Source organism: Notamacropus eugenii, chromosome 1 (assembly GCF_028372415.1).
Source record: "Notamacropus eugenii isolate mMacEug1 chromosome 1, mMacEug1.pri_v2, whole genome shotgun sequence".
In the NCBI taxonomy this organism is placed as follows: Eukaryota; Metazoa; Chordata; class Mammalia; order Diprotodontia; family Macropodidae; genus Notamacropus; species Notamacropus eugenii.
Genome location: NC_092872.1, coordinates 517,093,742 through 517,118,575, shown reverse-complemented (window position 1 = coordinate 517,118,575; position 24,834 = coordinate 517,093,742).

The window sequence follows — 24,834 nt, the reverse complement described above, 5'->3', positions numbered from 1 at the left end:
GGTGTCCCTACTTCCTTTCTTCTCACTCTCCTAATTCCTTATAGTTTGGCTCCTTACAAAGTTACCAATGATCTTTTCACTGCCAAATCTGATGGCCTTTTCTCAAGCCTTATCCTTGACCTGTCCGCAGCCTCTGACTCTGTTGGTTACTCTCTTTTCTTGATCTTCTCTTGTCTCAGTTTTCATGACTCTGCTCTTTCTTAGTTCTTCTACCTGTTTTCTCCTCTATCTCCTTTGCTTGCTAATGGAAGTGGAGGTCCCTTCAAGACTCTGTGCTGGGTTCTCCTCTCACCTCTCTGTTATTTCAATTGGTCATCTCACCCAGCTCCCATGATTCAGTTAAGATCTCTATGTAGATGATTCTCAGATCTATTTGTCCAGCCCTAACCTCTCTCCAGACCTCCATTACATCTCCAACTTTCTACTGGAAATCTTGAGTTGGAGGTCCCATAGACATAAAAAATTCAATATGTCCAAAACTGAATTCACCTCCCTAACCCTAACTTCCCTATTATTGACACCCAGGGTATCATCCCCCAAAGTCAAGGTATCATCCATAATTCTCTCTCATCTTCTATATCCAATTAGTGGTCAAGTCCTGTCAATTCTACCTTTGTAACATCTCTCCTCTACACTCCTTTATCTACTCTGACACTTCGGACCCTCATTGCCTCAAGCCTGGACTACTGAAATGGTCTAGCTGATCTTTCTAAAATGCAGATCTTACCAAATCATCCCCTGTTCAATAAACTCCATGGCTTCCTATTAAATCCAGGATAACAACTATGAAATCATTTGTCTAGCTTTAAAAGTCATTTACATTACTCCTCTCCACGTTCTCTACAATCCAGTGACAGCAGTCTCCTTGTGGTTCCTTAAACACTCCCATCTCCTGACTGAGTATTCTGACTGGCTGTCCCCCACCTCTGACTCTCCTTTCTTGATTCCCAGGCTTCCTTCAGATAGCAGCTAGAGGCCAACCTTCTGCAACTTGCACTTCTCGGTTCTCTCTAATCTCAGTGCCTTCCCTCTGAAATTAACCCCAATTTATCCTGCGTATATCTTTTTATGTGGTTGTTTGCATGTTGTTTCCCTGATTAGACTGTAAAATCCTTGAGGGCAGGGGCTATTTTTTGTCTTTCTTTGTACCTGGAATGCTTAGTACAGAACCTGGCACATAGTAGGTGCTTAATAAATGATAGTAAATGGTCTGACACTGTGCTGATTGCAGCATGACCTAGAAGAATGCAGAATCTCATAAATAAGATCTGAAAATACTCAAAAAGAGTAACTACAGGAAAAACCAAATACATGAGGAATGTCTACTGTTCAGACTATAAACTATGCAGTTGGATGGGCCATCTATCCAGTTTGTACATATCTCTTGGACAAAGGGGCAGCTAGGTGGTGCAGTGGACAGAGAACCAGTGAATGAGTCAGGAGAACCTGAGTTCAAATCTCACCTCAGACACTTGACACTCACTAGCTGTGTGACCTTGGGCAAGTCACTTAACCCCAACTGCCTCATCCTGGGTCATCTCCAGTCATCCTAGTGAATATCCGGTCACTGGATTCAGATGACTCAGGAGAAGTAAGGCTGGTGACCTGTATAGTCCTCCCTCACTCAAAAAAAAACAAAGTCAAGTGCAAGTCATGTCATTATTTCTCTGATGGCATGGTCTTCTTCGGCAAGGAAGGATGAACACACACACACACATACACACACACCCATCTCTTGGACAGACAAAGCAAATGGACAATGAAAACTAGTTTCCCAAAGGCAAGCTGCATATTTTTTTTAATGAACCTCAAGCTTCTTCCTGAAACAGCCCATCTTTTTTAACACCAACATTCCTCCTGTGATGTTAGATAGCTGAGTCACAGAATATTGTCATTTTTGATGAACTAGAGTTAAGGATCATCCCAAAGGGCAATGGAGGTTGCTCAATCATATATGATGGGCATGAGCAGTCTGTGACACTACCATTCAACACATATTAAGCCTCACATTATGGACACTGTGATAACTGCTGAATATCCACAGTAAAGAGACAGGACATGGATGATGTAATAAAGGATGCTGAGGGGGAGTAGTTGAACAGATTAAAAGGAGAATAAAGAGTGGTGGCACTGAAGACAATAAGATAAAGTGCCCAGAAGGAGAAAGTTGTAGACAATATAAAAAAACTATAGAAAGTGAAAATAAAATGAAGACTGAGAAAAGGCCATTAGATTGAACAGTTAAGAGATCACTGGTAACCGTGGAGAAAGAGGTTTCAGTTGAGTAATGAGGTCAGAAGCCAGACTGCAAAGGACTGAGAAGGAGAAAGAATTCTTCAGAAGTGACATAAAAGGATGACATAAGAGAAATGCATGCCCAAAAGAGAGAAAAAAAAGATGGGCTGGTCACACAGCCATAAGAAAAGATAACTAACAGTTCATTCTATCAAGAGAACAAGAAAAAGTTCATTGGGAGGCCCTCTGGGATGAATTTACCATTTTTGTAAACAAAAATTACATTAATTTACTAATGTAATTGAATAAACTATTAAGTATTTACTTACATAACTTATCTAAAAGAAGCTGTCATAAGCTGCCTACTAACTCCAACAGACAAATTATTCTGATGTATTCATATACATTTTAACTAAAGGATTGAAAACCTACTGGAGTCACTTAAGCTTCTTAAAGCTCAGACCTGCTCTAAACCAAGTAGCTTAAAAAACAAAAGCAAAAACCCAGACTCCTTCAAACTGAGCTCACAAACCTGTTTTCTACATAGGCTAAGTGTTTTTAGCTATAAAATAGTCCACATTTATAGGTAATACACATCAACATTAATAAATAATTTTTAAATGCATCTGGCATGTAAAACAATCTTTGGCTATCATTTTTAATGATAACATTTCATGACATAGAAGTAATGGAAGAACTGGACTGGGAGGCAGGATTCCAGTACTATTTCTGTTAGCTGTGTGACTTTGAGCAACCTTTCTAGATACATTTCCTCCTCTATAAAATAAGAGTTGGACTAGATAATCCAGGAGCTCCTACAGCTCTAACATTTAAGGGCGAATTCATTTTAACAGTCTGTGAACCAGTATGTGTAGATTGGGGGCCAAAGAAATAAACTGGCAGCTTGTGGTACAGTGGATAGAGTGCAAGCCTTGGAGTGACTCAGGTTCAAATGTGGCCTCAAACACTTAGCTGTGTAACACTGGGCAAGTCACTTAAGAACTCTGTGTACCTCAGTTTCCCCAACTGTAAAATGGGGTTAATAACTGCACCCACCTTCACAGGGTGTTGTGAAGATCAAATAAGATAGTATTTGCAAAAAGCCCTTAACACAGTGCCTAGCACAGACTAGGCACTATATAAATATTTATACTCTTCCCCTCCCCAAGCTCAGGAATTCATCCCTTCAGTCTTTTTCCTCTTCTGCAAAATGAGGAAAAATAAGATGAACTTTAAAGTCCCTGTCTGGCTCTAAATCTATGATTCCATGGCTCCTAATTTTGTTCAAATCTGGTTACAAAGTTATAGCTATAAAATTATAGTTATAATTATATAACTATTTATAGTTATAAAATTAGGTAAAGTAAGCTCAATTTAGAGGGGTGGTTATGTTGGAAAAGTCCACACAGGCACAAGTATGGTCAAATTCCAAAAATAAAATTCTAATGCAAGTATTTCTGCCTTCTGGCACAATGCAAGACTAGAAGAACAAAACTCTGCCCTTCTTTCATTCCTTTAGTACCTCTTCTCCTCAATGAGAAAGGGTAAACCCCTTTTTATAGAGGGGGCCAAGGACTAAGACTGATTAGCTTCAGAATTTACACTGGCAGCTAGCTCCTCCATACCATGAAGGGAATAAAGATTGCATCGCCCCTAGTCACAGCAAAGGCTTTTTCTGAGCATAATGTTTGCATTTTATTCATTTCCAGCCAGTATTCCCAACACTTTGAGAACTGAACAAAATTATACTCTATGCAAAACAGCACCGTTAGAGCAGACTAAGGCAGCCCAGCTGCAGTAGCAGTTAATTGATCAAAGCAATCTGAGCATCAGGATGCAAACACTTGTCACTCTCCCAAAAGCCTCAACTGTAAACATCCCTAAAGCAGTTTGACAGCTGCAAGAAGGTAAGGTGCCCAGTCAGCATAAACAATGCTTCAGAATAAGATCCCCTTTTGAAAAAGCAAAATGCCAATTGGAGGTTCTGCAGCTCTACCGGGATTTTTTAATCACCTCAATGGAAAGGTATGTTGCTTAAAAGCCAAAATCAGCTCAAGTAATTATCCAGGCCAAATAAGCACTAGCTCACCTTCGCCTCAGCGGGCCCATTCAAGCACAAACGTTTTCAGAAGCAGCATGGTGACAACACTCCCTTAACCACAGAGAAAAGGGAACAGTTATTTGTATCACTTTTCACCTGACACCCACAGGATAGGGCACCCTCATACTGGCATAACTTCATAAAAATTCTTTCAGTACAGCTGCGATGGAAGAGTGACCATCTTCTGATGGGATTCTCAAGAGGAAACTAGTACAACTCAAGGAAATCCAAGGGCCCCTTCCCCCGCAGCTAACATTCAAAGACTTGCTTGGATTCATACCCTAGCCCATCCCTTCGACTTCCTTTCAAATGAATCCAAAGTACCAGATTTCTGAACCTCTGGATGAGACCTACATTTGGCCTTTCCCTGTTTAACAGCAGCCATCTCCTTGTGGGACTCTGAAAGAGGCCCCTGGAAGCTACTTTCCTTCAGTGGAAAAGGACTGGAAGAAATGCCCACGGAATCCTGGTCTCCGAACTCCTGGGTCTCCGTGGGGCTTAATCACGTACACTAGGGTATTTTCGCCTGTATCGCAGAGCTGGAGATCCATCTCGGTCTGCCATGCTATTTATAACACTGACATGCCCTTCAAACTATGGAGATCAACAGGCTTCCTCACCTCCTGCCCGCCGAGTGGCGATGGTCTTGCCACCCAAAGCCCGACGCCCCTGGTTTCATTTCTAAGCTGGTTTTTTCCCTCCCTCCCTGATCTCCCCCTCCAAAAGACCCCACCTGCCCGGGCTTCCGGAAGAGCTACACTTAGACAAAGCCTTCCTGGGACCTGGAGCACTGGGGGGCGGGCGGACACGCGCGCTCTGATCTTCAGAGGCACCGCCGAGAGGTCTCCCGTGGGCAGCAGGCTCCGCTGCAGGTCCCTCCCGCGGTCCTCGCTCTCGGGGTCCTCTCCGCTCCCGCTCCAGTCTCCCCGCCGCCCTCCCCTGGCCCGCGGTCCCAGACCAGTCCTCCCCTCAGACCACCCCCTAGACCTCCTCGGACTAAGCAGCCCTTAGAGGCCGTCCGGGCCCACTCTGTTCCCACGTCCCGATCTCCGCTCAGAGCTCCCGGACCCGGCCTCTCCCCGGCCCCGGTCTGATCGAAGCCCTGAGCCCGGGGAAGCCCCGCTTGGCGAGGGGGGAATTTCCGCCTGAGGCCGCCCCACGCTAATGGATCACACTTACTGAGGAGGTCGTCGCCGCCCCGGACCGAGGCAGGGAGACGGCAGGAGACGGAGCTGGATCCCGGCCAGGGGCGTTCGCTGCTCGGGCCACCCGAGGGGCTAGCCAGACCCGTACCCTGAGGGACCGAGGCGACCCGGAAATACACAGACCGGAAGTGATCAAGATCGGCCGCGGCTGCGACTGCGCGCGTAGAAAAAAGGGGAAGGCCGGAGCCCCGCCCGGCGTGAGGTGAACACCCTCCTGGGAAGCGGGAGATGAGGCGACCGCGACGGCCCCTCTCCAGTCCGGTCCTAAGAGGGAAAGCGATAGGGAGCCTGGGCGACGACCCGGAAGTCAATGGAAAGGAAGTGACGTTTCCTCGCGACGACCAAAGGTTGTGGCGGTCTGAGTTGCCTTGGAAACCGGCGGGGTGGGGTGGGGGCGTAGGTCTGGTGCCGAAGGGAGGCGAGCTCAGGCGCCGGGCTTGTGTCTTTGAACCCGACACCTAGTTCGGCACTCGGGGCTCTCCCCATTCACGCCTTACAGAAAGGAGCTTCGGAGCTCGCGGGTGTCTTGACCGAAACCTTTCTGTTCATTTGTCTGCGACAGGAAGGAAACCGGGCGCTTCGGGATTCCCCAGACAACGGGCCCGTAACCAGGGTCGGTAACTAGTGGTGTCTTCCTGGAAGCTCCTGGTTCTGTTTGACAGGTCGGACCCACGGGAGCCATGACTGGCCACCCACGTATCGCTTAGCCAGGCTCCCAATAAACACTTTAGAGAGCAAGTCTGTGCCTCAGTTTCCTCATCTGTAAAATGAGACGACTGGGCTTGACGGCCTGGAAATCCCCTTCTTGTTTAAATCTGTTTAAAGCCTCCTCCTGCACAGAGAGGGTTAAGGCCCTCCCGAGCTGTTCTGCGCTCTTTCCATTAAAGTGCAGCTACGTCCCTTGGGTCTTCACCATGTAAAGTGCCAAATAAACGTGGAGAACGGAAAGAGAACTCTCATGAAGCTGACCTGCCTGAAACTGACACAGAGTAGGCAGCTCGGGTCCTGGAGGGCAGGGATCCCTTAGCACCAGCCAACCTGGACTTTGGGTGCCAGAGGATAGGGACTGGTCCTGATTCCTTTGAGATATCCGATTGGTATATCAACTCCATTTACAGATGCGAGTTTAAAGTTTTAGAGCTGCCTGGAGGCCCTTGAAGCCAGGTCTTCCTGGTTCGGAGGCTCACTCCATTCCCTACACTCCCTCTCTGCCCCGCACTAAAAATACGTGTTAGCATTTGATAATGGGAGCTTCCTAACGGTGCCTCTGTAAAATGGGGAAATTAAACCAATGGAATTAGATAGCTTCTAAAGTTCCCTGCCAGCTCTGACATTTTTGGTTATATTTCCTAAGACCCCTTCTGTCTCTGACAGCCTGTCACTTGAAGCACGATTTTACTACTTTTTATGCTACTTAAGCGCTAATGCTTTTTGTATCCTTGATTTTACATTTCATTATTGTTGATCATATTGGTTTTGTTTTAGTGGCTTCCAATATATGGGCTGTGGGTCCCAGGCTGGGGGATGGGAGTCATGGAGTTATTCCAAGAGGTTCATTTTATTAAATTGCTTAAATAAGGAAACTGCAAATTAATAAATAATGAGCAGTCTGTTTCATACAGACTTCAAAAGTATGTAGGTATTGTTGTGAATAATATACTACAGGCTCACTTAAAAGTATTACTGAATTCAGAATTGTTATTTGTCACTATATTCTAAATCAACAAATACTAAGTTAAAGTGGGTCCTCATACTATAAAAGTTTGATACCTACTGTTTTATTTCATACGGAGGCCTTGGATAGGAATATAACTCTCAGTCAAAAGTTCCTGTGGGAAAATATCTGCATTCTTTGATAGATGGTTTCGGGAACACTGGTGAAAAACTGGAACCACTTGTAGTTTTCTGACACATGCTAGGTATCAAAATGATTTTCTTGTGTGGCGTCCTTACCTGAATGGTATAAGGCAGTGGTGTTTTCCTCAAATAGAAATGGAGACCACTACATACATAATCATCACTTTGAGTGGCAGATTGACTTAGAAAATCAAATGTTGACAATATGGTTTTTTTAAACATTTCCCAATTACATTTTAATATGGTTCAGGAGCACCCAGAAGTGTTGTGGGTCACACATTCCATATCTGACACCTCTGGTGTCATGTGAGGATCATAGGTTTAGAGCTGCAAGAGATTTTTGATATCACAGGAATTTTTACCCAAAGTATCATGGACCCTTTGGGGAGTCTAGAGAAGCCTATGGACCTCTTCTCAGACTAATGTTTTTAAACGTATAAAAGAAAATACATAAGATTACAAAGGAAATCAATTATATTGAAATATAATTGCCAAAATATTTTTTAAAATAAATTCATAGACCCCAGTTTAAGAACCCTTGGTCTAATCCAATCTTCTACAGTTTATAGACTTGATAAATGGTATTCACTTTTCAAATCCAATCCAACTCCAAACCCAGTTGTCATTCCACTACAGGTGATGCTTCTCTAGAGCTATGAAGCCAAAAATTCCATTTCTGCTGTACTATTGATTCAAGAAGAGTTTGATTTAAGATCTGGTACACATGATTTCCTATGCTAATAATACTCAAAGAGATTCTAGATAGGACAAAACTTTCCCTCAAACTAAGTTTTTCCATTTCAATAAATTGTTGAAGTCATTTTCCTTCTCTTTGTCTCAGTTTCCTACCCTGTAAAGGGAGAGGATTGAAAACTAGATAAACTCCAAAGTCCTTTCTCTGAAATTCTGATTCTGCAGCATTTTGTTCTTGGCACTTACCACACAGAAATCCTCCTATGAGTAAGTGTGTAGCAGCATTTCCATCCTGGACTGCCAAAACAAAGGTAAGGAATTGCACTTATATAAATATAACTTTCCAGTTTACAAAGTACTTTCCTTACAACACCTCTGTGAGGTAAACAATGAATGTACTATGTCCTCATTTTAAAGTTTGAGGAAACTTAGGTAAAATGAGAGAGGGCCTGAGGATACAACAGCTGATAAGTGAATAAATTAGGATTTAAATCCATACCATGATGCCTCTAATAATAAGAATGTACCAACCACATGATTTTGAACATGTGCTAAAGACCTCTTCTGATGCTCCATTGTGGAGCAGCCATGGATTTCAGAAAGCTGTGCCAATGTAGCACAACATGGAAGGAACCAAGTATGGATTCGGTGACACATGTATGTCTATCACCTGAGGACCAACTTAACTTTAGGGATGCTCACCACCAGGCAGTGGCCTGTTAGGTAATAAATATTTAGTCACAAGAAAGACTATGTTATATAGTAAGGTATATAAGTGTGATCTTCAGGAGTGAGTGGGGAGGAGGGTGAAGAGCACTCATACCCACAAAATCACAGACTATTTAAGTATTAAAGTGGCTTTAAACATGGTACTTCACTTCTCTGCAAAAATTTCTGACACCTACTTCACATAGTTGTAAGAATCAGATACAATAATGGATTGTGAAGTGTTTCAAAATACAGTTTTAAAAATCAGTTATCATTATCATTATTTATAATTTACCAAGAGCATTTCCCCACCTCCCAGTTATTGTTCTGTAGAGTATACCAAATAAGAACTGTCTGTGTGTCTTACCTATAAAACTATAGTGAGGAAAGTCCAAGACCTGTGATTTTCCTTTTGTGAAATGAGTTTTCAACCATAAGATCATCTCTCTCAGAATATGTTACATAACAAATGGCAAGATCTATAATTATCATACAATGCTAATTATGTACCTCAGATTAGTATAGTTGATAAAATGAAAAATCTACATACTTTCTAATAAGAACTTAGCTATTAGGTTGCACTCTATTTGTTTTTGGAGGGTCTCTGGGAGGTAGAGAGGAAAGATCTATTTATGAAATCATTGTTCAAAGGGGTGTGTATCAGGGACTACTCGACAAACAGTATCCTGAAGAGAAATGAAGCCTAGAGAAGCCTCAGTGGAGATGCTATAGTAGTATAGCCACTGAGCAATTAGCTCCTTGCTTGGCGTGTTGCTTAAAGGCAACTGGTAGAGTGCTGGACCTGGAATCTGAAAGATCATACTTCATATCTGACCTAAAATGCTTACTAGCTGTGTGCCCCTAGTCATTTAACCTCAGCTGGCCTCAGTTACCTCAACTGTAAAATGGGGATAATAATAGCACCTACCTCTTAGAGTAGTTGTAAGGATCAAATGAGATAATATTTGTGAAAGCTTAACACATAGTGCTTGGCACATAGTTGTTGTTACGTTTATCCTTCATTCTTGAAGAGGACCATGACATCAGGATGATGACATGACTTCCAGTTGACTTTGATTTTGGTGAGTGAGGGCCGTGCAAGGTCATCAACCTCACTTTCTTCTCCTGAACCATGTGGGTCCAGTGGCCTGATATTCATCAGGCCAGCTGGAGATGGCCCAGGATGCAATGTGAGACCCTAGCCCTTTCAGGCTAAGGTCTTATCACCTTCTCACTTTGAATGAGATACACCCATTCAATGAATAGGCTTCTTTAAGTAGTTACTCAAGGGATGGCCCCTTTAATTAAAAAAAAAAAAATCAAACTGGGAAGGGAAGACCCTCAGGGCTCCTGTTAAAAAAGAAACAATTACTATTTAGTAATTAGCACATAGTAGGTGCTTGGTAAATGCTTGTTTCCTTCTTTCCTTAGCAAACATCAAATCTAGAAGCCTACATTAGCTTCAGCTGAAATCTTGGGAAGGATATGCAATTGGGCAGCTACTGAGAGGGTGTTCTCTAGGAAACAAGGTTTTCACTTATTGTCTGTAATTTGATAGAAGTTCCTTGAAAGCAGACTCTATCTTTGGATTCCTTGTATTCATTAGGGAGTATTGGAAGCACAGTGTCTTCCACAAAGAAGAGATTTAATAAATACCTCTGATTGATTATTGAATGAGCCCCCTAGATTTTGTAACCAATAGCATTTTTTTCCATTTCTTGGAAGGACTTCTTCCTGTTATGATTATATTCTCATTCTAGAGGAGTTTGCCTGTCTGTTGTCTTTAGTTAGGGAAGCTCAGGACCTGATCTGTTCTTAAACTCATAATTCATTGTGACACACACTGCCTTCTTATAATCTGATTGATATTGGCAAGGATGTGGCAATGGAAATTGGTGGATAAAAAGGCTGATATAGCAAGCCACTTTCTTTTGGAGTCTGTAGGAGTGGTATTTATCTCAATGGGAACTCAACTGGCCAAAATTTTAAGTGGTTCTTTTGGATTTCTTCTGCTAAAGTTTGGAAAAAACGAGGGAGCTGTCACTCATGAATGTGAAGGGTTTAGGACTTTTTTGCTAGAGTCTAAAGCTTCCTGTGGGAAGAGAAAAAGTACCATTCTATCATACCTGTCTCCTGCAGTTGGGGTGAGGGGAGATGGAGTCATTCCATCAAGTTTCCAGACTGGGTTCCTGCCTCCTGATTATTCTTCTACTCTAAACTCTTGATCACTACTTGAACTTCTCTAGTCTCTGAAAGGACTCCACCCTGAAGTCTGATAACGTTTAATATAAAATTTTGGAATAATCTCTTTGTTCTCTCTGAAGTAAACTCAGAGAGTGCCTCTTCCTATGTCAGCAAAAGCCAGCCAAGGCCGACTCTACACTCCTTAAGGAGACCTTTAACCTAAGACGCTATATCTTGAATAATGAGACTTTCCTTTGTATCTTATTATCTATAGACATATACTATGTTATGGCATATTAATGGTAAAGGAAAATAGACATCTTAGGTCGTAATTTCTATTGAACTTTGTTTAGTCTTTTCCTATGTCAGTTATCTGTTTAGGGCAGGAAGCCTGCCACTCACTAGTGGTGGGATTTCCTTTCTTGTCACCGAGACATATGTTTACCCAGCTGGAATTGCAAGGCCTGACCAACATTACTTTGTTAATTGTCTTGTCTTACTAAATTTATGATTTGTTCAACTAGGAGAGTTCCTTTCTCACAGCAAAATGTATATAAGCCAGAAGATTTCTGCACTGGGTAGCCAGAACATTTCTGGCTCCATAATGCATTATGTTACCGTTGTCTTTAATAGGGAATTGATTAATTAATTAATTAAATTATAAAATGTATGCATTTAGCCTGTTGCCTTTTCTCTAACTAAGTTTTCAGGTCAACAAGTCCTAACACTATTGACAATGAAAATCTTTCTCAAATTTTCTAGTAATGATTAACAGTCTCCCCCTTGCTCATACCTTCCTCTGAACACCACTGGTGTTCAAATGCCATTCCTTATCTATTCTCGGTCCCTTCAAGCCAATTGTTCTCCTGCATCCCTCTTATCTCCACAATGTCCCACCCCAAAGCTCTCCGCTCCTTCCAGTGTATACCCTCTGGAATGATTGTTCTATAACAACAAACTTGCTTTCCTCTTAAATCTTTTCCTTTTCTACTTCTTCCATCTTTTGACTCTCATGGAGACCTAGCTTTCTCTTGATAATGCAGCCTCTCTGGCTTTCCTTCCTAGAAAAAAAGCTATACTTTCAACTGTCATTACTCACCCATTTGCTCACTCCCTTGTTCCCATTCTCCTCATCACACCCAATATCCCATTCTAAAGCTGCCCATTCTTTGTACTGTGCTCTCTGAAATGCCTGCTTCATAGGTAACAAAGTTGCTTTCAGCTTAAATCTTTTCCTTTCCTACTCCTTCCATCTTATGACTCTCACTAAAACCTGACTCCCTCCTAATCATATAGTTTCCCTGGCTCCCCTTTCTAGTAAGACTTTTACTCATATCCCCCAATTCACTGGGAGAAGTGGGGGAGCTGGAAAACTCTGCTCCCCATTGCCATTTCCAGGCTATCCTGATACCACTGTCTCTCAGTAACTTCTTCCTGGAGACTCACACAATCCATATCTACCACCCAATCAAAATCCTGGTAGCTGTTGTCTACAGATATCAAGGACACTCCCCTTCCTCCTTCAATGAGTTTAGTACCCAGCTGACAGTCTTTCTCTCCTCCCCAACTCCTGTCCTCATACTTGGGGACTTAAACATACATATATATCTTGATACTGCCTCAAACTTCCCCAGTTCCCTAACTTATTAATTCCCCATAACTGCAACATATATATTGATATTCCCTCAAACTCCTTCAGTTCCTCAGCTTACTTATTTCCCATAATTTAAACATACATGTTGATAATCCCTCGAACACACTAATCTCCCAGTTTTTCAACATAGTCATTTCCCATGACCCATTTTCTTCATCCCCCCCCAAATGGGCACCTCCTTGATCTTGCTGTCACCCACAACTGCATAACTTCCATGTTCATGGCCTCTGAAATTCCCTTATCTGATCACAGTCTATTGGCATTCCACCTCTCCCTCTCCCTTCCAATTCCAAATCCCAGTTCTACATCCACACTGTGACCTCTAATTGCTCAATTCCTCAATTCTTTTCCCAGACATCACTCTTGCACTAGCTATACTCTCCTCCTCTCCCCATCTTGAACCCTTAGTAAACCAGTTCAATTCTTCATTGTTTTCTAATTTAGAGTCCTTTGCAACTTATTACAAGTGTGCCCTGCCAAGCCTTAGCCTTGGATCATGCCCATCATCTGCCATCTTCACATCTAAGCATGTGCTACTGAACAAAGATGGAGAAAAATCACACAACTGTTTAGACCAGGTCCACAATAAATTTATGTTACATAACCTCAACTGGGCCCTCATTGCTTCTAGGCCATCCTTTTACACCCACCTCCACTGCCGCTCCCCCCACTTATCACAGCAGTTCTTCCAACCTTTTAATCCCTTCTCAAACATACTATTTCTTCCCCTTCTCCTACCCCCTCAGCGGAGAAGTTTGCCTCATACTTTACTGAAAAAACTAAAGCCATTTGCTAAGGTCTCTCTCCTCTCCTTTTTCTTATCTCACATCAAGTGGATGCTTTCTGCCATTATCTTCTCCTTCTTCTCCCCTGCCTCACATGATCAGGTGGTCCTTCTCCCTACTATATGCATAAGTAATCCCATTCCATCCCATCTCTTCAAGAACACTACCTCTTTTATCAACCCTATTCTTTCACTTATCTTTAATCTCTCCCTGTCTAGGCTTCAGTCTAGGCCATCATCCATCCATCCAATCTTTAATCTCTGTCTAGGGCTTTCCCCGTACTGTCTACAAGTCCATGTCTCCCCCTATCCTCAAAAAACTTTCACTTGATATATCCATCCTGCTAACTATTATCTCAAATCTCTTCTGCCTTTAAGGTTAAACTCCTTGAGAAGACTGTTTTTAATAAATACTCCCACTTCTTCTCTCGCTCTCTTCTTAACTCTCTATAGTCTGGCTTTTGACCTCATCATCCAACTGAAATGACTGTATTTCACCACATAATTGTTGCACCCTGGGTTGTTTTCTCTTTAGTCCAAAAATTGATTTATAATCTTTCATCACATAGTCATCATATAGTATAGTTATGTTCATCATGACACTTAAAAGTTAAATAGAGCAGCAATGTATTCACCAGTGACAAACGGATACACATTTATCTCTCACACATTATGAGCCATGAGTCTAGAATTCTCAGCACACACGCATTGTCAGTATTCAATTTTAACATATATTCACAAGTATTCCATGTATCCTAATCTTGCACCAAAGACAGTTTGGTGACAGATGACTTTTAAGTAATACTGGCATACATTTAAAAAAAAAAAGCTTCACATAATGGTTGCACCCAACTTTTTTGCAAATAATTTGTCATAAAATCTGTGACAATTATGCACTGGCATATGGTCCTTTCTCCAAAGTTAACAGTGTTCTCTTAGTTGTCAGTGACCCTTGCTCATGACCTGGGTGCCACCTTGGACACTGTTGATCACCCTCTTCTCCTTGATAGTCTCTTCTTTCTCAGTTTTCATGTCTCCATTCTCTCCTCGTTCTCTTCCTACCTATCTGACCACTCTTTCTCAGTCTCTTTGGCTGGTTTGTCAACCAAGTCCCCTGGGACTCTGTGTTCGGCCCTCTTCTCTTCTCTCTCTATGCTACTTCATTTAGGGATCTCATCAGCTAGCATGGATTCGATTATCTCCATGCAGATCATTCTCAAAGCTACCTCTCCTGCCCAACCTTCACTGTCTCATCTCCAATTGCATATTAGATATATCTAACTTGTTGACTTATAGACATATTAAACTCAACATGCCCAAAACTGAACTTGTTATTTTTGCTCTGAATCCCTCCTGTCTTCCAAACTTCCCTATCACTCCCAAGGGCACCATCTTCCTCCTAATTCCCCAGGCTCATAAATTAGGTATCATCCTTGACTCCTCATTATCTCTTCCCCCCTCTCCCACAATATCCTACCTGTTGCCAAGACCAATCAATTTCAACTTTACAGCATCTTTCAGATATGCGCCACTCATCTCCTTATACTTGGACTACTGCAATAGCCTGCTGGTTGCTCTCCCTGCCACAAGTCTCTTCTCCCCAGGCCATCCACTCAGTTGCCAAAGTGATTTTCCTAAAATGCAAGTCCAGCTATGTCATTCCCCCACTCAGTAAACTCCAGTGGCTTCTTATCACCACCGGGATCAAATCCTGAGCTTCAAAACTCTTCAAAATTTAGTCTTTCCATCTTTCCAATTTTCTTACACCTTACACCTCACCATGTCACTCTTCAATCCAGTGACATTGGCCTCCTGACTTTACCATAAACAAGACACACTTTCTCTATCAGCTCTGGGTATTTTCTCTGGTTGTCCCCCATGCCTGCAATGCTCTCCCTCCTCATTTCTGCCTTTTGACTTCCCTGGTTTCCTTAAAGTCCAAGTAAATTCTCATTTTCTGCAGGAAGCCTGCATTCTATCAGGGAAGATAATGTGTACATAAATAAGTAAACACAAAATAAATAAAAGATATTGATGATGATGATGATGAAGATTTGGTGAGGCAGAGAGATATTACCATCTAGGGGTAAAGGCTTCATGAAAAAAGTGACTTGAGCTGGATTTTGAGGGAAACTAAAGATTTTAAGAGGTACAGATGAGATGGAAAAGCATTCCAGACATGGGGTTGGGGTCAGGGCAAAGAAAGAGATGGAAGAGAAAGTGACATATGTGAGCAACAGCAAGAAGGCAATTTTGGTTGGACTGTAAAGTCTATTAAGAGGAATAATACTGCGGCAAGAAATATAGATTGAAGTCATGTAATGAAGGATACTCTTGTCTGTCCAGTGACCCAGCTTCTCAATCTTGGAACTATCCTTAACTATTTCCTCTCCTTCACCCTATATACATAATCAGCTGTCAAGACTCATCAGTTCTGCCTCTGCAACATCTCTCACATCCATCCTCTTCTCATTGCTCATATGGACACCACATTAGTTCTGGTTCTGTAGCTAGGACTATTGCAATAGCTTCTAATTTGTCTCCATACCGTAAGCCTCTGTCCTCTCCAATCCATTCTTCACACAACTGTCAAGATGATTTTCCCAAAGTACAAGTCTGACCATGACTGTCCTCTCAATAAAGTAGTGACTTTAGAATTTAGAATTTATTTGTATTGACTTTAGAACCCCTGCTAGAGATTGTACCAGAAATCCCCACTCTGAGATTCTAATTGAATGCAAATTCGTTCCCATTTCCTTCTCCTACCTGCAACAATCTGGTTGCCACCTCTATCTAAAATAAAAATCTCTCCTAGGGTCTTCATCCAGTCTTTGCTTGAAGACCTCCTGGGCAGCACATTCCATTTCCCTCCTGTCTCTAATTATTAGGATAAACTTGTCTCTTTGCAGCTTCCAACCTTTGCTCTTAATTCTACATTCATGCTAAATAAAACACACCAGATCTATCTCCTACATGACATCTTTTCATATACTTGAAGATACAGGCATCATATCTCCTTGGAGCTTTCTCTTCTTCAAGCAAACTATATCCCCTATTCTTTCTATATGATCCTCATATGACTTGATCTCAAGGCTCTTCCTCATGCTGTTTGCCTTCATCTAAACCCTGTTCCACTTATTAATGTCCTTTCTATAATGTGGAGCTCCAAATTGAACACAGCACTTTCATGTGTATGGCAACAGCTTTCTCACTGGTGAGGATGCCTAGGATCCATAACCTGAAGAAGGGTTAGAAGTGGGGTGGGGTAGGGAAAGGTGGGATATAGGGAGCAGCTTTCTCAGTCCCCCAGGACCTCTGGAAGCTGTAGCCACCACACCAATTTCTGCTTCCTTCCTCTACTTTTTATGGGTTTTCCCTCTGCTACTTCTGGGTGTCTCTGATGCAGGAGGAAAAAAGAGCCAAGTCTAAGAACTTAGTTGCCCCATAATCCTGGGCCCCACTGGTGACACTCTTCCAGACTCTGTGGAGCTTCCTGGTCTGCTCTAGTTGTCATTCTTCTTGGAAGATTCCGATTCCCACAGAGTCAGGAAGGTTGTCTATGCTCCTCTTTTTTGACCATAGGCCTCTCTCTGACCCTTCCCCCAACCTATATTCCTGCCCAGGGACTCCAGCTGGCTGTGGTAATGGAAGCATCAACTACATTTGTAGCAAGTATAGTTTGGCCCTGGAGTCCTACTATACCATCCTTTCAGAATTCTAGAGGCACTATGAGGAATTCGGGATGTTTTTTATGTAAAGATATTATTTTAATCATCAAAGATTTGTCTTCTCATTCTCCTATCCCAACTCTTCCCCCCTAATTACAAACATGTTTATTTAAAGCAGATTTCAACACTGGTCATGTCCAAACATATGTTTGTCTTATTTTGCATGCTGAGTCCTTCACCTCTCTATCAGGAGGTGGTAGCATGTTTCATTATTACTTGTCTGAAATCCTGGTTGGTCTTTACACTGATAAGAGTTCAGCATAAAAGTGTTCCATCCTCTCTTTATATATCATAATTTATTCATCCATTCTCCCATTTTTGTGTACCCCCTTAGATGCCCATTCTTTGATGCCTCAAAAAGAGCTATAAATATTTTTGTATATCCTAATTTGATATCCTAATTCTTCCCTTAATTTACCTTTCTTCCCTTCTCTCCTTTTTAAAAATATATTCCTATTGAATAAAATGTATTTCTGTGCACAGATCTCTGTGTGTGTGCATTCTCCCTTCTTTTAACTAGTTCAGATAAGAGTCAAGTTTGTGTCAGCTACTCCTTATCACTCCTTATCCTTAGCTACTCTGTAATGATGTCTATTTGCGCACCTGATTATGTAATATATTTTCCCTTAACTTTCCTTTCCCCTCAATGTATTCTTCTTCCCTTCTCTTTCATTTCTTAAGCTCATTAAGCTCGAATCACTTCCAGGCTTTGTCTAATTGCAATCCCTCTATGAACTTTGATGAAAATAGGTTTCAGAGGAGACATGTATAATTTCCCCATATTTGAATGTAAGCAGTTTATTCTTGTTTAGTCCTCATCATCATTTATTCCTGTTTATCTCTTTATGTTTCAATTCTGTCCTGTGTTTGAACTTCAAAGTTTCTATGTAGCTCTGATCTTTTTTATTAGGAGTTCTTGAAAGTGCTCTGTTTCATTAAAAATCCATTTTTCTCCTATAGCATTATGCTCAAGTACGGTTGGCTAAGTTATTTTTTCAAAGAGATTTATTATTTATTTTTAGCATTCATTTAATTTTTAAATTTTGAGTTCTGAATTCTCCCCCTCCCTCAAGTCCAGGGCTGGGGAACCTGTGGCCTCAAGGTCACATGTGGCCCTCTAGGTCCTCGGGTGAGGCTTTTGACTGAATCCAAGTTTTACAGAACAAATCCTTTTATTAAGGGGATTTGTTCTGTGAAGTTACTTGAAGACCTAGAGGGCTACATGTGACCTCAAGGCCAAAGGTTCACCACCCTGCTCCAGTTCCTTGCCTCACCCATAGAGAAGGTAAGCAATGATATCAATCATGTAAAACATTTGTATATTTAGCTAAATTATTCTTGGCTGGAAGTCCATATCCTTTGCCTTCTAAAATATCATATTCCAAGTTCTCTACTCCTTTATATTGCTGGCTGCTAAATCATGTGTGATCTTGACTGAGGCTCTTTGGTACTTGAATTCTTTCTAGTAATTTCTTTGCAGTAATCTTTTTCTTTTTGTCACCTGGAAGATCTGGGCTGTGATGTTGCTAAGAATTTTCATTTTGAAGGTTCAGGAGGTTTAAAGGAGGTGACCACTAGGTTCTTTCTGTTTCTACTTTGCCTTCTGGTTCTAAGACCTCTGGGCAGTTTAAAGATTTCTTGAAATGTAATATGTAGGCTCTTTTTTGGTCATGGCATTCAGATAGTCTAGTAATATTTTTTTTCTCTTCTATCTGTTTTTCAAGTCAGTTGTTTTTCCTATGAGATACATTATATTTTTTTCCCAGCCTCTTAACTTTGTTTTTAATATTTCTTGTCTTATGAAGTTATTGGCTTCTCTTTGGCTCATTCCAATTTTAAGGAGTTTGTTGCTTGGGAAAGGTTTTGTACTTTTTTTTTAATTTAACTTTTAACATTCATTTTCACAAAATTTTGGGTTCCAAATTTTCTCCCCATTTCTCCCCTCCCCCCATCCCAAAACACCAAGCATTCTAATTGCCCCTATCACCAATCTGCCCTCTCTTCTATCATCCCTCCCTTCCCTTGTCCCCATCTTCTCTTTTGTCCTGTAGGACCAGATAACTTTCTATACCCCATTACCTGTATTTCTTATTTCCTAGTAGCAAGAACAATACTCGACAGTTGTTCCTAAAATTTTGACTTCCAACTTCTCTTCATCCCTCCCTCCCCATCCATTCCCTCTGGGAAGCAAGCAATTCAAGATAGGCCATATCTGTGTAGTTTTGCAAATGACTTCCATAATAGTTGTGTTGTGTAAGACTGACTATATTTCCCTCCATCCTATCCTGTCCCCCATTGCTTCTATTCTCTCTTTTGATCCTGTCCCTCCCCAAAAGTGTTGATTTCAAATTGCTCCCTCCTCCCATTGCCCTCCCTTCCATCATCCCCCACACCCTGCTTATCCCCTTCTCCCCTACTTTCCTGTATTGTAAGATAGGTTTTCATACCAAAATGAGAGTGCATTTTATTCCTTCCTTTAGTGGAATGTGATGAGAGTAAGCTTCATGTTTTTCTCTCTCCTCCCCTCTTTTTCCTTCCACTGAAAAGTCTTTTGCTTGCCTCTTTTATGAGAGATAATTTGCCCCATTCCATTTCTCCCTTTCTCCTCCCAATATATTTCTCTCATCGCTTAATTTCATTTTTTTAAGATATGATCCCATCCTATTCCATTCACTCTGTGCTCTCTGTCTCTGTGCGTGTGTGTGTGTGTGTGTGTGTGTGTGTAATCCCACCAACTACCCAGATACTGAAAAGTTTCAAGAGTTACAAATAATGTCTTTCCATGTAGGAATGTAAACAGTTCAGCTTTAGTAAGTCCCTTATGACTTCTCTTTGCTGTTTACCTTTTCATGCTTCTCTTCACTCTTGTGTTTGAAAGTCAAATTTTCTTTTCAGCTCTGGTCTTTTCATCAAGAATGCTTGAAAGTCCTCTATTTCATTGAAAGACCATTTTTCCCCTGAAGTATTATACTCAGTTTTGCTGGGTAGCTGATTCTTGGTTTTAGTCCTAGTTCCTTTGACTTCTGGAATATCATATTCCACACCCCTCGATCCCTTAATGTAGAAGCTGCTAGATCTTGTGTTATCCTGATTGTATTTCCACAATACTTGAATTGTTTCTTTCTAGCTGCTTGCAATATTTTCTCCTTGACCTGGGAACTCTGGAATTTGGCCACAATGTTCCTAGCAGTTTCTCTTTTTGAATCTCTTTCAGGAGATGATCGGTGCATTCTTTCAATATTTATTTTGCCCTCTAGTTCTAGAATCTCAGGGCAGTTTTCCTTGATAATTTCATGAAAGATGTTGTTTAGGCTCTTTTTTTGATCATGGCTTTCAGGTAGTCCCATAATTTTTAAATTGTCTCTCCTGGATCTATTTTCCAGGTCATTGTTTTTCCAATGAGATATTTCATATTATCTTCCATTTTTTCATTCTTTTGGTTTTGTTTTGTGATTTCTTGGTTTCTCATAAAGTCATTAGCCTCCATCTGTTCCATTCTAATTTTGAAAGAACTATTTTCTTCAGTGAGCTTTTGGACCTCCTTTTCCATTTGTCTAATTCTGCTTTTTAAAGCATTCTTCTCCTCATTGGCTTTTTGAATCTCTTTTGCCAATTGAGTTAGCCTATTTTTCAAGGTGTTATTTTCTTCAGCATTTTTTTGGGTCTCCTTTAGCAAGGTGTTGACCTGCTTTTCATACTTTTCTTGAATCTCTCTCATTTCTCTTCCCAGTTTTCCCTCCATCTGTCTAACTTGATTTTCAAAATCCCTTTTGAGCTCTTCCATGGCCTGAGCCCACTGAATATTTATTTTGGATGTTTGAGATACAGAAGCCTTGATTTCTATGTCTTTCCCTGATGGTAAGCATTGTTCTTCCTCATCAGAAAGGATGGGAGGAGATATCTGTTCACCAAGAAAGTAACCTTCTATGGTCTTATTTTTTTTCCCTTTTTGGGCATTTTCCCAACCAGTTACTTGACTTTTGGGTCCTTTGTCAAGAGTAGGGTATACTCTGGGAATCTGTGAGATCTCAGTTCCTCCAAGGTGGCACAATCAAGCGTGTACTGGTCTGGATGCAGAGAGGGACTTTTAGGCCCAGAATTTTAGCAGTTACCTCTTCACAGCCACCTGTCCTCCAGTTCCACTAAGTCAGCACTGGGGGCTGATTTTCAGATAAGCTGGATGGGCAGGGCCACCATTCAGTGTGAGACAAAGACTGTCTCGGCCTGGTCTCCACCCAGGGCCGAGGTAAGACTCAGCTCTTCAGTGCCCCCAAGGGTTTTTACGCTCCACCAATGAGTGCTATGCACCCTCTGTGGCTGCTGCCTGCTGCCTGAGCTATGAGAAGGCCCTTCTCCCTTCCTGGCCAGCTGATAAAACCCCTTCACTGACCTTTGGCACCTGTGGGTTGAGGGATCTGAGGCCCTGCTGCTGCTACTGGAGATTCCGCCCCTGATGTGCCTTCCTCCCAGAGTCTTGTAGCACTGCTCCGCCAAGGCTGGGTTGGGCTCCACGCTGTGCTCCACGTCTGGCGCAACCGATGTTTCCGTGGGCCTTTCAGGTCACTGTGGGCTGGAAATCTCCTCCACTCTGTTCTCCACTTCTGCTGCTCCAGAATTTGTTGAGAGTCCCTCTCTACAGGTATTTTGTGGGCTGTGTGGGGAGACCCTACGTAAGTGTGTCTTTCTAGTCCTCCATCTTGGCTCTGCCCCTCAGGGATTGTACTTCTTGTACCAAGCTATTAATTTCCTTTTCAATTCTTTCTTCATAGCTCTCATTTCTTTTCCATTTCCCCCCTAATTTCTCTCATTTCAATTATGAAAATATTTCAAATTCCTTTTTTTAAATTCTTGCTTTACTTCTTTTAGAAATTCTAGTTGAGTTTGAGCCCAAGCTGTGTTTTTCCCTGAACTGTTGCTTGTCAGTGTTTTGGAGTCATTATCTTCTGTGTTTGTGTCTTAAGCAACTCTGCCCTGATGGAGTTCTTTTTTGTTTGCTCATTCTTCCAACCTACTCTGTGACTGTGGACTTTATAGTAGGGCTGGGCTCTGTCACACTTCTGGAGGAATGGTTTGGAGTAGTTCTGTTGCTCCTTTCTTGGGAATATTGAGTGTTGTGATATTCCAGGATCTCAGGGACAGGTTGGGGACCTGAAAGCTTTCAGTGTTCTCAGAGTGGTCTGATTCAGGGCAAAATCTACTGGCTGTCCCCTTGGTTTGAGCTCTGCTTAGGTTTGGGTCTGGGTAAGAGCAGACTGCTGTCAGTCTACTGGAAATCTCTGTTGATTCAGAGTGACAGAAGGGTAGATTCCCCTTTCATCTGTGATTCCTGCTTTGATATTTCTTCTCAGGCTGGACTAAATGCTGGAAACAAGACCCTCCTGTGAGCTTAAGGTCTCAGTCACACTACTGCTGATTACTTCTGAAGTTCAGCCTTTCTTCAAAGGGTCCTCCCTACCCAGGATATCCCTGCCTTGTGTAAGTCCTCTTCTAACTCCACCCTTGATCTGTGACCAGTTTTACAATTTTCTCTTTCTTTAACAACCTCAAACAGAAAGGAAAAAATGGCAAAGTAAGAAAAGAGTCCAGGCCTGCACTCACAAGTCATATGTTGGCCTCAGTGGGGGAGGGCCTATCGCCTTTCCGCTCTTCGTATTATCTCCGTTACCAGATGCCATAGTAAACAAGTCCAAGCAATCCACTAAGAGGGAAGCAAAAAAACAACAACAAAAAAAAAACGCAAAAAAATTTCTTCTAAACTAGTGGTCAGTAGACTAGAACCAGTTACGGAATGTCTACAAATGCCTCACTTCCCTTTTATTTCATCACAAGTCTTCCAGGAAGTAGGCTGCCACACCTTTCCTTTTCAAGGAGGCACTGTCAGAGATACTCCACACATGTGCCAATCAATTCTCTGGTGATTCCTTGGTTCACCTTGTCTTCCAAAGTTCTGCTCATAGCACAGAATACACAGCCCTGAGATTCCAGTTGGTCTAGAAAGCGAGAGCAAAAAAGTTCAAAATTGTAAATAAAAAATGAACTTACTGTCACCAGTCTTTAAATTTCACCACCAGCACTTCATGACAAAAGGTGGGGTTAGGAGAGCAGGGTCTAGATCATAGATTCCTAAAATGGGCAATACCAGTCCCTTGGTGGGGTACTGGAATGATCCAGGGGGGCAGTAGTAGCTTCAGGTGCAGTTGAGGGAATTGAATAAAAATAAGGAGGTGGTAGAAGCATAAGGAAAGAAGAGGAGAAAATTTTGAAAAACTGTTAGTACATGTTTCATCTGTTGTATAAACAGAGCTAAAGTTGTAGCGACTACATTGTTTTCCAAATACACAAAATGCAAGTTATAACTTGATCATGGTCAAGCCTGAGGACAGGTCTTAACAAGTAAGTGTTGGGAGGGGCGGAGCCAAGATGGCGGAGTACAAAGACGCACATAGACATAGCTCTGAACCCACAACCCATAGAACATCTACAAAGAAGTAACTCACGGCGAATTTGCACCCAGAGGCCACAGAACATTGGAGTGAGGGAGATTTCTGTTCCGGAGAGACCTGCAAACCTCTCGCAAAAGGTCCTTTGCGCCGTGGATTGGGCGCCGGGACTAGGAGCTGAGTACAGCCCTGCCGCGGCCGCGGCACTGAGAGGAAAAGATCTGAGCAGGCTTCAGGGACGGGATCTCCAACGGCCACGTGGGTCCCTCCACCCACAGAGGGACCTGCAAACCTCTCGCAAAAGGTCCGTTGCGCTGCAGACGCGGAGCCCAGCCCAGACCTGCCGCGGCCGCGGCACTGAGAGGAACAGATCCGAGCAGGCTTCAGGGATGGGATCTCCAGCGGCCGCACAAGTCCCTCCACCCACAGGTGACGGGGGTCGGTGAGAGAATCTCTTTGGCGGGTCGAGGGGGGAGTGGGGTGCCCCCATGGCTCGGGCCCCCTCGGGCGGCAGAAGCTGAGGGGCGGCGGCAGACCCAAGCAGGCAGGAGCCTGGATCCATTGTTGAAGGTCTCTGCATAAACTCCCTGAGGAAACTGAGCCTGAGAGGCGGCCCTGCCCTGACCTGAGCATCTGAACTTAATCTCACACTGAATAGCAGCCCTGCCCCAGCCCAAAGCCCTGAGACTGGAAGCAGCATTTGAATCTCAGACCCCAAACTCTGGCTGGGAGGATCCAGAGGCAGAATATTGAGTGAGGAGAATATTCAGAGGTCATATGCCCAGAAAAGGGAAAAGAAATAAGACTATAGAAGGTTATTTTCTTGGTGAACAGGCATTTCCTCCCTTCCTTTCTGATGAGGAAGAACAATGCTTACCATCAGGCAAAGACACAGAAGTCAAGGCTTTTGTGTCCTAGCCCACCCAATGGGCTCAGGCCATGGAAGAGCTCAAAAAGAATTTTGAAAATCAAGTTAGAGAGGTGGAGGAAAAACTGGGAAGAGAAATGAGAGAGATGCAAGAAAAGCATGAAAAGCAGGTCAACACCCTGCTAAAGGAGACCCAAAAAAATGCTGAAGAAAATAACACCTTGAAAAATAGGCTAACTCAATTGGCAAAAGAGGTTCAAAAAGCCAATGAGGAGAAGAATGCTTTCAAAAGCAGAATTAGCCAAATGGAAAAGGAGGTTCAAAAGCTCACTGAAGAAAATAGTTCTTTCAAAATTAGAATGGAACAGATGGAGGCT